Below are 15,792 nucleotides of genomic sequence, written 5' to 3'. Positions count from 1 at the left end.
TGGATTGCAAAAACAGTAAGGGATTTTTTTTCTTACTAAGCAAATACCGTTAGCTATTAAATTGTAATTACTATTATTGTTTTAAAGAATAAGGAATTGTTTCCTGACTAGAGACAGAACTGGCAGTTGGAGCCTACATTTTCTTACTGATTTTGCCAGTTATTTGATGTTGATGTCAAATTCTCTGTGCAGGACCAAACAGACTTGTTATAACATTTAATTGACAGAAAAAGCTCTAAAATTCAGCAGGAATATCTGAAGGTAAGGAATTGTGAAAGAAATCAGTGCCTTCTCACATGTTAATAAGCATGAAAAAGCAGAAAACAGAGCAAAATAAGAAGCAGGAATCCATGGATTCTCTTCCTGTGAATTAGCTGAGTCTCAGAGTGTATAGACTAGACTGCTGTAGACTCTGTAGCCATTTATGTTATTGTTCTTATGTTATCAAATTACAATTAAATGGATTTCAGTAAGAGTTATATCACACTGAATACTGTTAGGAAACACTGCTTGCCTTTTCATTTTTTCCTTCTGCTTCCAGACGTTCAGTGTCTACCCAACTTGATTGTTTCCTACTGTGATTTACTTGTGGAGCAGGAGCTGATGTAACATGGCCCTGCTTTATCTCTTTCTGTTTCCAGGTATAAAATATTTTCATAAAGATGTAAAATCACGGTATATTTCTGAAATGGTTTCATGAGTAGGTGGATGCCCACCTAACTTTTCTTAAATTAAATGGTGAATCGCTGTGCAAGAGGTGGTAGATACCTAATGACACATGCTGAATTTTGGGCACTAATCATGTACCGTGCAATGTTACTGAACAGGATATTTAAAATGATAGACTGGGTATCTGTTTCAAGAAGAGATACTTGTAAGTACCTTCGGTTTCACTTGATTCATAGTTTCTCTTGTCTCATACACTGCTGTAGCACATTGTATTGACAGGATACAAGAATATGGTGACTTGTGATTTCCATTGCACACAGTTTGTCTTTTTATGTTTTCAGTTTTATTTTATTTTAACACTAGGTTAAAAGGGTTAAAATATTGTTTATGAATCTTTGGCAACATTCAATACTTACTCAAAACTTGAATAACACTGGTAAATAGCAACTACTCAGTAGAATTTTTTAGTTTTAGACTACAGAAATTCTTTTATAATCACAAAGTGAATTTGAAGAAGTTAGTAATAGTTTAATTTTTGAAGTTGAGAAAAAATGCTCTTGCTCAGAAAAGTCCTTAGCTAAACATAAGTCTGTTGAATCTCAATTCAGTGTAAAATATAACAGCCAGCACTTTCTAAAAGCCATTGCAGGAAGATTCCTGACCCTTTCTTAATTGCTCACTTACAGAAGATGTGGGAGACGGTTTGGAGAATATTCCGCTCTTCCTGTGTATCCTACTTGTATCAAATGCAATTAATCTCTCTAGTGTCTATTTAGAAGGCTCAGACAGGTATGTTTCACATTTTTGCAAGCCTTTGGGGACAAGGATTTCGATCACTTGTGTGTCTGTTGGAGGGAGTCACAAAAATAGGATGAGCTTTGCTGAACTCAATTAATTTGGTTCACATTTTGTTTGCGGTGCTCACCTTAATATAATAATGAGTGCCTCTCAATATACTTGAATTATCACTTGGAAATATTCTGATAAATTATTCTGAGGAGGCAACTAAAGACCTAGATATTATAGGAAAAAAAAAAAAAGAAGTAACAAGTTAGTCTCTCATTTGCACATATAGAAATTATTGCCATCAGAAGTGAAATATTTGAACATTTTAGAGTACTACTAAAGTGTCCTTTTTTTCCTATTTTAGTGACATATAATAACATTGTAAGACTGAAACAATTGCTTTTCATTTTCTCCAATGCTAAACAAAGTTATGTTTTTTTTCAGAATAAATGTTGTTATTCCTGAAATCCTCCAGCTTTCTTTCTCTTGTCTTATCTTTAGAACAGTTACTTGGAGCCTTCTTTAACACCCTGCTCCACTCTTCACAGGAAAAACAAACAAACAAACAAAAATAATTAAAAAAAAATTTTAAAAAAAGGAAAAAGGAAAATTAGTGATGCAAGAACACATAGTGCAAAGTGGTTCTTGAGACAATTAAAGATCCACTGATTTTAATTGTAATGTTTGTATAAGCTCAAGAAGACATCTTAACATTTGAACACTACATGTTTAAACTTTAAAACATTGAAAAGGTGAACATCTAAAGGTTTTCACAGGACAAATGCCTCGAGTTTTACTGAGATTGATGTCTGATATATGCTTATATGGTTCATATAGTAATTTTCATCCCAAGAAAATTCTGAGCACATTATAGGTGAGAAGCAAAAGTTCATGGGGTGTTACTCCTGTATATTATTACAATTTTTAAGTTTGAAAAACAATTTGTAGCATTGCAGTTAAAATAGAAATCTTGTGGTACTAACTGGGCCCAGCAAATATTAGAGGGTGAAAATGTGATACCAAAGAGCAGAGGATTTTTTCTGATGAAAGGCATGAACCAGTGGAATCAAAGGCAGTATCTGGTGAAGGAGTCCTGTCTCTGTGTCTTAATTCTCTATTTATGATGAGGAGAGTTAGGCACATAGAAAGGCTTTCTGGATGAGATTGTGTTGACTTAAACTTTGGTACCTACAGTGGGCAGACAAGATCTCCCAGTGTTGTCTATTTAGATAGCATAAGCCTTTACTTTAGACCTATATACTACATACCTCAAATCTAGGAGAAAGATATGTGTCTGAACTTGTTCTGAACCCTTTATAAATATTTCTGTGACTTCCGTGGGCACTGTATCAAAGGTACAGAACAACAGTTAAGTTATGTTAAATGCTAGAGAAGGATAATACGCTGGTAGAGAGAAATGTGATATACGCAGATGTCTGACACTGGAAACTTGCAGTGCCTCAGTATTTTTCTTTTGGCTTTCCTCCCTTTCCTCCCTTTCCTCCCTTACTCATGCAGATGATGAAAACTTAGCAATAAAAACAGTTCGCTACTAGGAGTTACTTATTTTACTTTACAATTCGTCAAAACAAGATGATTCTTTAAAGAACTACAGAAAATAATGACTATACTATGCCATTGCCTGCAAAATTCAAACAGGTACATGTGCAAAGACAAAGAGAAGAAACCTTTCAATGCTTGTTTCATTTAATATGAGCTTTCAAAAAATGCAGTTACACCCATCTCCAGATGAGATAAAATTTATTTTAAGACTTGCTATCAACCTTTCTAGGTAAGGTCTTATGCTCTTACCATCAGGTCTGATATTCTTACCAAATTACTCAAATAATCAAAATACTTCATCATTACCCTTGCCCCATTTTATGGAAAACTATCCTACTAATTTCTTGCCTATCCAGCTTCTTTCAGTTCTGTAGTTTCTGAATATCTTCCACTGACACAGTATCTGTCACATGTGAGGGATTTCAGACCACCAAAAATTCATGTTCATATTTAAAGTGTGCATAGTACATCATTGCTGCAAAACGTTTTGAGATAGCTACAATAACTGAAGAGCAGGTTAATTTATTTTGTTTCACCCTGTTTTGAAAATGTTCTTAACACAGTCTTTTGCTTTTCAAGGTGTTTCCTGGTTCCTTCATTTCACTCACAGGAGAACTTACAGGGTGCTCCTGAACTGCTGGAATTTATTTACTCATTTAAAACTACACATACAATAAAGGCATCCTTATGTCACTGACTGTTCATTAATAATTTCTTCTTCTGGATTTGTGTTGCTGTTGGGTGAGATGGGATATTCTTAATTACTTCACATCTCCTACACATGCAAAGACACATCACAGAATCACAAAATCACAGAATCACAGAATGATAGGGTTTGGAAGGGACCTCAAAAGATCATCTAGTCCAATCCCCCTGTCGGAGCAGGAACAACTAGATGAGGTTACACAGGAATGTGTCCAGATTGATTTTGATTGTCTCCAGAGAAGGAGACTCCACAACCTCCCTGGGCAGCCTGTTCTGGGCTCTGTCACCTTCACTGTGGAGAAATTTCTTCTCATATTTAAGTGAAATCTCCTATATTCCAGTTTGTACCCATTACTCCTTGTCCTATCATTGGTTGTCACTGAGAAGAGCCTGGCTCCATCCTGCTGACACTCACCCTTTACATATGTATAAACATTAAGGAGGTCACCCCTCAGTCTCCTCTTCTCCAAGCTAAAGAGACCCACCTCCCTCAGCCTTTCCTCATAAGGGAGATACTCCACTTCCTTCCTCATCTTTGTAGCTCTCTGCTGGACTCTTTCCAGCTGTTCCCTGTCCTTTTGGAGCTGAGGGGCCAGAACTGGACACAATATTCCAGGTGTGGTCTCACCAGGGCAGTGTAGATGGGGAGGAGAACCTCTCTTGACCTACTAACCACCCCCCTTCTAATACAGCTCAGGACGCCATTGGCCTTCTTGGCCACAAGGACACAGTGCTGGCTCATGGTCATCCTGCTGACCCCAGGACCCCCAGGTCCCTTTCCCTTACACTGCTCTCTAATAGGTCATTCCCCAACTTTTACTGGAACCTGGGGTTGTTCCCACCGAGATGCAAGACTCTACACTTTCCCTTGTTATATTTCATTAAATTTTTCACCGCCCAACTCTCCAGCCTGTCCAGGTCTCTCTGGATGGCAGCACAGCCTCTGGCATGTCAGCCACTCCTCCCAACTTGGTGTTACCAGCAATATTTCTGACAGTGCATTCTATTCCCTTATCCAAGTCATTGATTAATATATTAAATAGTACTGGTCTCAGTACTGACCCTTGAGGGACTCCACTAGATACAGGCCTCCAGCTAGACTCTGTCCCATTGACCATGACTTTCTGGCTTTCCTTCAGCCAGTTCCCAGCCCATCTCACTACCCGATTGTTCAGATCACACTTCCTCAGTTTAGCTGCTGTGGGAGATTGTGTCAAATGCTTTACTGGAAGCAAGATAGACCACATCCACTGCTTTACCATCATCTAGCCACATGGTTATGTTGTCATAAAAGGCTATGAAATTGATTAAGCATGACTTCCCCTTGGTGAAGCCATGTTGATTGCCCCTAATGACCATCTTATCCTTGATATGTCTTGAGGTGGCACCAAGTATAAGTTGTTCCATCACCTTCCCGGGGATGGAGGTGAGGCTGACCAGTATATAGTTACCTAGGTCCTCCTTCTTTGAAGTCTGAAGTGACATTTGCTTTCCTTCAGTCCTCAGGCATCTCTCCCATTTCCTACAACTTAGCAAAGATGATGGAGAGTGGCCTAGCAATGATTTCAGCCAGCTCTCTCATCACCTGGAGGTTCATTCCATCTGGACCCATGGATTTATGGATGTCCAGATTGCTTAATTGCTCCCTAACCCAGTCCTCATCAACTGAGGCAAACTCCTCTGTTCTCTTAGCTTCCTCTGGGACCTCAGGGATACAGGACTCCTCAGAACAGCCTTCCAGCAGTGTAAACAGAGACACGTAGACGTGCACCAGTGCATACATTTTACTATAGCCTGTAACTCTACCCAGAACAATAACTTTGTATTTCAATTTTCCTGAGGATGTCTCCTTAGGAATCAAGAGACAAATTTCTGACTTTCCACTAGAAAAAGTGAATATAATATTAAACTTGTTTATCACATCAATAGTCTATTTAGCCTAGCGCTCTATCTTTCATAGTAGCAGTAGAAGACGCACTTCAGGAAAAGCATGGGAAGCTTATTGTTTTCATTCTCCACTCATCATTGGGAAAGTGATATTAGAAGGGAAATCCCTGCCTGTCCCATTTAATAACTGTTTATGGACCTGTTGTTTATTAATATCTCTGTTTTATTTTTGAAACTGCTTATAGTACCTGCCTCAGAATCTTCTACAGAGACAGATTCCAGAAGTTCACTAACTACTGTGTAAAAAAGGTCTACTTTCATCTGTTTTAAACTAGTTTCACAAAGTTCACCTTGAGTGTTGGTACTACTGTGTAGGTGGAAGTTAATGGTCCTGTACTAAATTTATATTTAATTTGTATTTTATGTATTGTTTACAGTACTTTCAGGATGTAAGCCTTGAACACATCTCACTCAACTTTCTTTTTCTTAAATTGAAGAGTCCAAACCTCTTTAGATTCTCCTCATAGACCCACAGTTCTGGCCCCTTTGTAATTTTAGTAGCTCTGCTCCGTACCTTCTTTAATTCTAATATGTCGCTTCTGGTCGATATAATAGCCAAGGCTTTATGCAGTTTCAAACAGCACTACAAATTTTTCTTCGTACAAGTTTTACAAGAGCATTTACATAGCTCTTTTGCCTCATAAACTCTTTCTTTTTTTTTGAAAGATAATTTTCTCTTGTAGCTTACACACTCTGTAATCCAAACCCACTGCTGTGCACTCAAATTTCTCAACCACTGTAACTCCAAGAACTCACTGCCAGGGGCTAAAGCCATATATTATATAGTACTGAAGTTGATCTTTGTCTCACTGAGAAGGCTTTATTTCATTTTATTTGACACAATAGTATCTATTAACTTCAAAGTTCCTTATGGCATATATAATACTTGAAAAATTACACCTACAGCATGGGGGAAGGGGCTTTGTTTTGAAGGAGGTTGAACCAAATTCTAGCCTGATCTTTAGAAACCCAGACTCTGTGCTTTGATATCTCAAACAAAGCTTTCTGCTGTCTGAATATCAATCAGGACACACAAGAAAAATGGGTGTTGAGTCATGCAGAGGGATAAAACTCATTGATACCAATACTTACAGGATATGTTAATGTTAGTTGTTTACAGACACTTGAATTAGTTCTCATATGGCTGAATGATTTAATGATCTTTAGAAGCATTTCCAGACTTCTGCAACTGGTATTTCCCTTAGTTACAGCCTGAATTTCAGTTCAGTGTTGAGTTCTAACAAAGAGAATGGCTCTGTGGATGGCAGTTACAAAAAAGTGGATATTGATAATCATTTGTAGGCAGGTGTCTAAAAACAGACACAGTATGAAGGGACACCTTCCTTCTCTGCTGCTAGACATTGCTTCTCTTGGCCTGAGAAATGTGCAGACATCCAGATTTCCTGTGTTCTTCTCAAGTGGTCATGGGGACTGATTAGTTTGTCTCATCTGAGTTACATTGTGGTTTGGAAGTAGTTTATCTATGTCTGTACAGGTAGATGAATTGTGCTGGGAGGAAGGTGCTAGTTAGTCCAAAGAATGAAACAGGCCAGCAAGGCATAAGGAGGTTGGAGCATCCAGCACATCTTGATACCACCTTCTATACACAGTCCCGCCATAACTAGCAGTGGGCAACTAAGGCCTTGTGAAGATGCTCCATTCACTACCCTCAATCAATTGTAAGGCAGCCTCTATCTTCTTATGTTCACGGTTTGAATCTTGATGTTGGTAATCAGCTCGTGAGATCAAGCATGTTTGTGCTAAATTAGTTTTCAAATGGTGCATTGTACCACTTCTATTTCAACTGGTATCTAGCTCTGGGAGAAAACCTCTAGCTTACCAGGTATATCACATATAGTCAGAACACACCTAACAAGGGTTTAGGTGGAGTTTTGATGTCTCCTTGTTCATTTGAAAATTGCAATGATGCCCAAGTGCTTAAATTCTGCCCAGTTCTGCAGGTCTGGGTGCTCCTTATACCAAGGAAGTCATGTATACATAGGCACCTATAGAACACTGTAGCCTGAAATAGAGGCAATTGATCAACTTTACGCTTCTGTAGAGATTAAGTGATACATGCAAATAGGTGCATTCACAGTCACTTTCTCAAATTTAGGCCCCCAAACTGGTTAACTGACCAAGTGGTCAACTGGTGGCAGTCTGAATATCACACTTTGCTTAATTCTATTGGATAATATTAAGTTCTTAAGAAAGAGAAGAGTAGGATTATTATTTATTGTGCTTATGATACTAGACAATTTTTTTGCTATTTTTTTCATAAATTCATCCTAGCTATTACTTCACTGGAATAAAGAAAAATGACAGATTGAGAGACTGAGGTAATTGCTTTCAAATTTAAGGGTTCTGGATTAAATACTTTATTGGCCAGAGACTTCCTACCTACTTCCTATTTGGTCTGCTTGGATTTCATCTGCCATCTCTAAAATGGAGATGGCTACTTTTCTCTACTTTACAGAGATACTGTGGTGAATGGAATAAGGTTATTTAAGTAAGAAGAATACAGAAATGTTTGGGCTGGAAAGAATGGGTGTTTTACCTATTCTGGGAGATGTGTACATGAAATTTTGTAATATGTTTCTTCACCTACCATGTTGTCCCAGCAACATGTTCACTATCAGTATTTCTAAAGTGGAATGGACTCTGCAACTAGTATAGAAAAGACAGACAGCTGCAGTAGTTTACCAGAGTCATCAAACATTCTGTTTGCCTAAAATTTGCTGGAGCATATCCCATGAGATATTCTGTTTCAAAATTCATTGCCATCTCATAGCACAATGTAAAACAGCTTCATTGTGTTCTCTATTTTTACAAGTGCACACACACACAAAAACCCAACAAACAAAAACCAAACAAACAATAACTATGAACATCCACAAATCTTTACATTTCTTTTTCCATTATGCTCTTTGTAAAATGTTTTCTGTACGTCTTTCATGTCTTATAATTAGTATTTATTGAAGTGACAGGGCTAAAAAGGCATTTAATAAGACTTTGGCTAATTAAATTTCTGTATGATTTCCAGCTAGGAAACCATTTTCCTTGGGGAGAAAAAGAAAACAAAAACTTCAAAATCAAATCCATATTGATTTTTTTTTTGTCATTTTACAAATATCTACTGCCATGTCTGGCATCTTCTCAAATGTTGTTATTCAAATACAGTGTAACATTTCTGTGTGGAACTGGTCTCCTTAAAACTCCTCCATTTCCTTCAGGAATAATTACAGCAAAACTTTATTTTCTATAAGGAGACTACTCCAAGAATCTAGGAAAGATTTTCAGTAATAAGTTAGCATTCTTGTATGGGTGAAGAGGGTAAGTGGATTTACTTAAAAAATATATATGTATATATATTTTTTTTTTTTTTTCAGTAGCTGTTATTCAAAGTACAGGGCATCCTGAACTGAAGGATGTGATTTCAGAATCACAGCTTGTAACTTGGTGTTTCTCAGCACATTTAGCACTATCAAAGGTGAGTAATACCTGTTTAACTTTAACCTCTACCCAAAACTCAGTTGGGGCAAAATGTTGTAAGTTCTCAAAAAAATCTTTCTAGAGTCTGAGTCTGAGGTATTTGTTTGAGCTTCCAAGACAGAGTGATGTACAAACTACCTCTTCACCCTAGAGCCTACATGAGCTATAATGAGTGGTGGCAGTGGTATTAATTGTCTTGGTCAGAGTTTTAATACCAATTTTATGGTCAGCAGAATTAAGTGATACAGTCCACACTCCACTACTTTTCATTAGATCAGCACACAATTTTTCCTTTTATAATGTAAACTCATTTTGAAGGACACCTAATTCTCAAGGGCGCTCACTGTTGTGATCAGTAATAATCAGTTTTCTTAAGGGAACAAAACTAACACTTCAAGTCCACATATTCTCAGATTTTTCTTCATTTGTTGCTCCCATATTACCCTTGTTCCCAGTAACTTCAAGGCTGCATAGAAACCCATAATGCCAGTCACTGTCCCATAGAAGAAAGTCTACTCTAGAAATTTTACAGTCCTGATCCTGAAAATACTAGCAAAATTGTTTATGTGTGAATATGTGTACAAACGTTTATATCCAGGCCATGCAAGATAAGGTGAAATTGTGGAAATAAAAGAAAAAGGTGATGGTGGTAGCAAGGGAAATTCATAGGAAAAGGTAGTGTAGCAGATAGTTGCAAGTATAATTTACAAATATTATGTTAAGTGCTACTGAGGTGTGAGTTTGGAGAGCCTAAAAAGTTTTAATTGGGTAACTTCACATTTATGTGTCAAGAATAAAACATTTCTCAGAAAAAATCTTATTTTTATGTTATATGTATACACACACAGAATATATGAATATATGCTTTATATATAAAAAACCTTGGCCCGATGAAATCACGATGCACAAAGCAAAATAGAGTAATGACATTTCTCCCTGTGTAACTAATAAAGAGTGGCAACATCCCTGATATTTTTTAACAACAGAATTAACATGACCCCAAATGCCAGTTGGTGCTCAGCTCTCTGCAAGTCGTGGGTCATTGACACCTCTCAGAATTTGTCCCAAGAACTAAATGAAATGTATATTTCCAGTGTATTACAGTGAATAATAAGTACCTGCCATATGGAAGCACTACCTTTAGGAATGAGCTGTGATTTATAAAAAGTGCTGGATGATGCTCTAAACATTTGGTAGTCACCTGGAGAATATTTTGTAGCATTATTGAAATGTATAAGGGCCCATTTTAAAAAAAAAAACAAAGTTAAACTTAGATCTGTTCAGTGGAAGAGTTAAGTTAATACAGTCATTGATTGTACTGAATCAGAAATATTTATGTGGAGTTATTCTTTTTATTTAATCCCAGACATCTTTATGCAGCAGAACAAGGCAGGCTAAGATTTAACTGAATTCTGTGCAGCAGAACACACTTTCAGGACTCATTCCTTGGTACCACTATGAGCACCATTATGGTACCCCTAAATCTCATCTCCTGGTCCTTTTGGAGGATACATTCAATAGTGTGTTATTTTGTCTTACTAGGAGGACACATTTCATTTTTGTCTTTTTTGGGTCCAAGTGTGGTTTGGAGAGCAGAGCAGGATCTCAGTTTACTCCTACGACCATAAAGTGGCAAATCAAGCAATGGTGACTGCAGGGGGAGGCTTGCATGAAGTTCCTTTCCAGATACTCACAGTGATAGCACTTTCTCATCAAGAAAAGTGCTTATTTCCAGTGCCATGAAGATCATGCATAGATTTTAACTTCCAAAGGTATTTCTTGGAGCTATAATACCTTCCAGGACTACTTCCAGTTGTTCCAGCTTAACCCTGGTGAAATTGGTAAAAGAGAAAACTCCTGAGTCGAGATAAGGACAGTTTAATAAGTAAAGTAAAAGCTGCACACACAAGCAAAGAAAAACAAAGAATTCATTCACTACTTCCCATGGGCAGGCAGGTGTTTAGCCATCTCCAGGAAAGCTGGGCTACATCACATGTAATGGTTACTCAGGAAGACAATTGCCATAACTTCAAATGTCCCCCCCTTCTTTCTTTTTTCTCTGGCTTTATATACTCAGCATTATGGCGTATGGTATGGAATATCCCTTTGCTCAGTTGGGGTCAGCTGCCCTAGCTGTGTTGCTTCCCAGCTTTTTGTGCATCCCCAGCCCACTCACTGGTGGGATGGTGTCATAAGTAGAAAACTCTTTGACTCTGTGTAAGCATTGCTCAGCAATAATTTAAGTGTTCCTGTACTATTAATACTGTTTCCAGCACAAATCCAAAACATAGCCTCACACTAGCTACTTTGAGGAAATTTAACTATATCCCAGCTAAAACTAGCACACCAGATTGGAGTAACTCCTGAAGCCTCTATTCCTACACCCAGTCAACTAGAGTCAGACAAGAGTATACCATGCCATATACACCTATAGTAACATAGCAAACATGACCTATGCTCCTACTATTCAGGCAGCTTGACTATTGTCTGAGTAGCACATTTAACAGTTTAGCTTGTCAAAACATGCACTATCTGGTCAGTCTAACTACTATTACCTACATATTTACTCCTCCCTGCTATTTGTTCCTGCCTGCATACTTTTTCAATCTCAGCTGCAAAGTCTTTGGGGCAGGACATTCTGAATATGACAGTGTTTAGATTCTCAGTCCTATTGCAGGTTAGACAAGAATAGGAGAATCTATGGTACTTGGTTAATTATGATAATCGTGTAAAATCAAATGAAAGTTACTGATGGAGTCTGGAAATGTTCTTCATTCTGATTAGCTGTTTTTTAAATCTCTTGAGGAAACACCACTATTAGCTGGAAATTGCTTATAAAGACTAGTCTGGGTACAACTGCCTCTTTCTCCCATGTGGCTTGCCAGGGAAATGAAATAGCTGTCTCTATAAAGTGAGGAGTGCACCACAGTGGTTGGTCCAGAGTGATCATGAAACAGGAACAGAGGTATATGGCAGGTCTCTAATGACACTGAATGACATGTCACATTACATCCTTACTGCAAAATAATAGAGACATTTTTGATACTGCTCAATATGCATTGACCAGACTTTGCCAAATCTAGAGTCTGTGATTATGACATCAGTTGCAAGTTATATTAAAGAACTGGAAACATGAAATGATTCGATTTCTCACTGTAAAAACATGTTTGTTTTTCAGAGCAGGAATACTGCAGATGTGTGTAGATAGCACCTATAGTAAAGAAAAGGAATGTAAAGTTTCACATGAAAAATTTGAGTAATTTTTCAAAGTGGTTGGAACACAATTTGATGGGAAATAATACTTAGAAATGAAGGCTGAGACAGTATTTGACCTCTTTGCAGGTCATAAGATTAAAAGTTCCTTCTTGTACTGTAAAGGCAAGATTTAGCTTCATTCATGACTCCTTATGTTCATGTTCTGTGCAATGGTAGCACGTGCTTGTTTACAGAGGCAGGAGTGTTACAGCAGTGGTTCATCATTTTATGAAAATGTACAAGCTCCCAGTCAGATTTCGAACAGAGAAATGCAATTTCTTTGTGTTGATTATATAGATCTGGATGTTTTCTGGAACACATGTGAAGGAAGAACTTTGCATGGAGCTCATTTGGGAGCAGTTCTGAGCTCTATGCTGTTGGCCATCACAGCAGGTTGTGAGAACATGCGCATGTGGGAATATCGTCTTCCTTCTGTGAATACTGTTTTAACAGTGCTGGATCCCAGCACAGATCAGCTTTGTGCCTGTTTGTTTATATGTAAGACTGTATTATCTCACGGGTGTGGGTTCTCACATGCTTTGCTCTTGCTGAGAAAGGGAAGAAGATAATAATATAAGTAGGACCTCAGATATCTGGTATCTTGTGGCAATGAATCTTGAGAAATGCCATTTGGTATTTTAGGGTAAAATTCTGTTTTTGGTTTTAGTAAATTAGATTTTTACTGCTGTCCCACCTGTTGTCTTTATTACACCTACGTTAATGCCAGCAATCTAACACATTTCACTTTCCATTTTCATGTTGCTACCTAACCTCTGCAGCACCACTCAGAGTTGATTATGTGCTCCATGCCCGTCCTTTACAGTTCACTCACTGATTTGCAGATCTGCAAATCTCCTCTAGATTGGTATGCATGTCATGTAAGATTACTGGAGGGTATAGCTGCACACTTCTAGTAGGGTTATAGCTACTGCTGAAAAATTAAGCTTGTGTTAGATGCCTACATTGTGTCAACTGAACCCTTCCTTAGGTTCTTGTTGCTGTCTTGACCAGGGCTGTGGTTCAGTTGTGCTCACACAGATGACTGGTGTGAGAGATCCCTCAGACTGAGCCAGCTACTCAGTGTCTGGCAGACAGGGCACATCCCCTATAGGAGAGAGAGGCTGGAACCTGGAGGTCCCAAGGCTAATGGGTACGTATCAGATGCCGATAGATAGTCATGTATAGAAAACTGAATAAAGTCATAGATCTCCATTGAGACATATCTCCTCTGACACACACCTATACACTAAAGTGTATTTTTATATATCTGATATTTCTTTAAAAATGTTCTCCTCTGTCTCCTTTTTATTTTTTTTAATTGGTTTGTTTGAGGTTGTAGAATATTATTTTATTTAAAATAGTACAAGCTGTGATTTGTTTCCAGGTGGTATTCCCTTTATTTCTTGATTATACAAGTGTGTGCACAAAAATTATTTCATTTATTCTACTGTGTCTCCCATGCAGATCTCTTTGTGGTTTGAAACAAAAAAAATCCCATAAATGCTAGGAGTTACAAACCAAAACCTGTTTCCAACTGGAAATTTTGAAACACAATTGTTTGCTATTGTTTTGGGAAATGGAAGGTGAAATATAACAGGGATGAATTAAAACACATCAACAAGCTGTAGATCAATAATACTGGCTCAAAACAATGGTTCCCTTGACCCAGGGTACCCCAGGGTTTTCCCTGTCTTAAATTACTTTAATCAGGAAAAATACTAAGAATGAAAACGTCTGCAGATACCTGGATCCAGGACGTTTAGGAATATGATATGGAAGATGTCCAGCTACCCGGAAGATTAATTTCATGCTATCATTGTAAATTATGCAGAGTCTTATTTAGTGAAATATATTAGAAAAGCATTAATTTAATAAAATCATATTATCATATAGAAATATTATGTATTTTCCTTTCTAGTGTCTCTTCCCTCTCAAAAAATGTAAAATCACCTTTGGCCTAAAGCATCTTTGTCTCATTTCTGGTATGAATTTCAATTTTAAATATCAACACTAAAGGAAAATAGTTAACATATGCCTTACGATAGCAGCAAAAAGAAGTATAATCATTTTTGACTGTAAACATATACTATGAAATTGGTTCCTTCATCGAAAGATTTACATTATAGGTTTAAAATAATGGTAACAGTCAGATTAAAAAAGATTGGAAGAGCATGAGTTAATAGTATTGGAACAGTACACTAGAGAAAATGTGTTGTGGTTTAAGCACTGACTAATTACCAACTCATTTAAATAGTCTTTGTGCATATGTTTCAAACTTACTGATGTCTTGCAAAAGTCAGAATATCTATGGATTAGGTTTACAGGTAGAGGAAATATCCTGCTAAATATAGGCTTTGGATGGGGCCATTGGAAAGCAGTTTGGAGATATATTTCCCATGAGAAAGCAGGAATAAAAATCCCTTTAAGAGAAAGAAATGCTGCATATATTATATCTATATATGTATATATATATATATATATTATATAATGTTCATGACGAAGATCCTTTTCTTGGACACAGGACTTGAGGGAATACTAAGTATGTTTGCCAATGACACAAAATTGGGAGGAGCTGTTGACACTCTGGAGAGCAGAGAGGCCCTTTATGGAGATCTGGACAAATTGGAGAACTAGGCAATCACCAACTGCATGAAGTTTACAAGGGCAAGTGCCAGATTTTGCACCTGGGACACGACAACCCTGTCTGTACATACAGAGTGGGGAATGAGATGCTGGAGAGCAGCTCTGCAGGGAGGGATCTGTGGGTTCTGGTCAACAGCAAGTTGAACATGAGCCAACAGTGTCCCTGGCAGCCAAGAGGGCCAACCATGTCCTGGGTGCATCCAGCACAGCATGGCCAGCTGGGCAGGGAGGTGATTGTCCCGCTCTGTTCTGCACTGGTGCGGCCTCACCTGGAGCACTTTGTGCAGTTCTGGACATCACAGTATAAAAAGGATCTAAAGCTACTGGAGAGTGTCCAGAAGAGGGACACAAAGTTAGTGAAGGGTTTGGAGAGGAATTTCAGGCTCAGAGAGACATAGTCAACTGAACAGATGAGAAACCCAAATAGCAGGTATCAATTTAATTAGAAGGGAGATCCTGAAGAAAAATGTGTTAGAAAATACAAGAAATGGAGTCTCAATCATAGAATCATAGAATCATTTCAGTTGAAAAAGACCCGCAGGATCATTGAGTCCAATCATAACCTAATTCTAGCTCTAAACCATGTCCCTGAGAACCTTGCCTAAATGCCTTTTAAACACCTCCAGGGATGGTGATACCACCACTTCCCTGGGCATCCTGTTTCAATGGCTGACAACCCTTTCAGTGAAGAATTTTTTCCAACTATCCAATCTAAACCTCCCTTGACACAAC

General features: G+C 37.9%; 1 protein-coding gene across 3 annotated transcripts in view; it reads left to right on the top strand.

The window, feature by feature from the left end:
- Positions 1-15,792, top strand: part of TENM4 (teneurin transmembrane protein 4) — a 1,673,798-nt gene that overhangs the window by 16,680 nt on the left and 1,641,326 nt on the right. The window contains exon 1 of one of the 3 annotated variants that reach the window (XM_071817681.1): positions 9,145-9,160. The exons of the other annotated variants lie outside the window; for them this stretch is intronic. The gene's annotated coding sequence lies outside the window, so the exon portion shown is untranslated. Of the gene's footprint in view, positions 1-9,144; positions 9,161-15,792 lie in introns of those variants that run through there. 3 annotated transcript variants of the gene reach the window in all.

This window comes from Patagioenas fasciata, chromosome 1, assembly GCF_037038585.1.
Source record: "Patagioenas fasciata isolate bPatFas1 chromosome 1, bPatFas1.hap1, whole genome shotgun sequence".
NCBI lineage: Eukaryota > Metazoa > Chordata > Aves > Columbiformes > Columbidae > Patagioenas > Patagioenas fasciata.
This window is presented reverse-complemented; position numbering and strand designations above follow the sequence as displayed.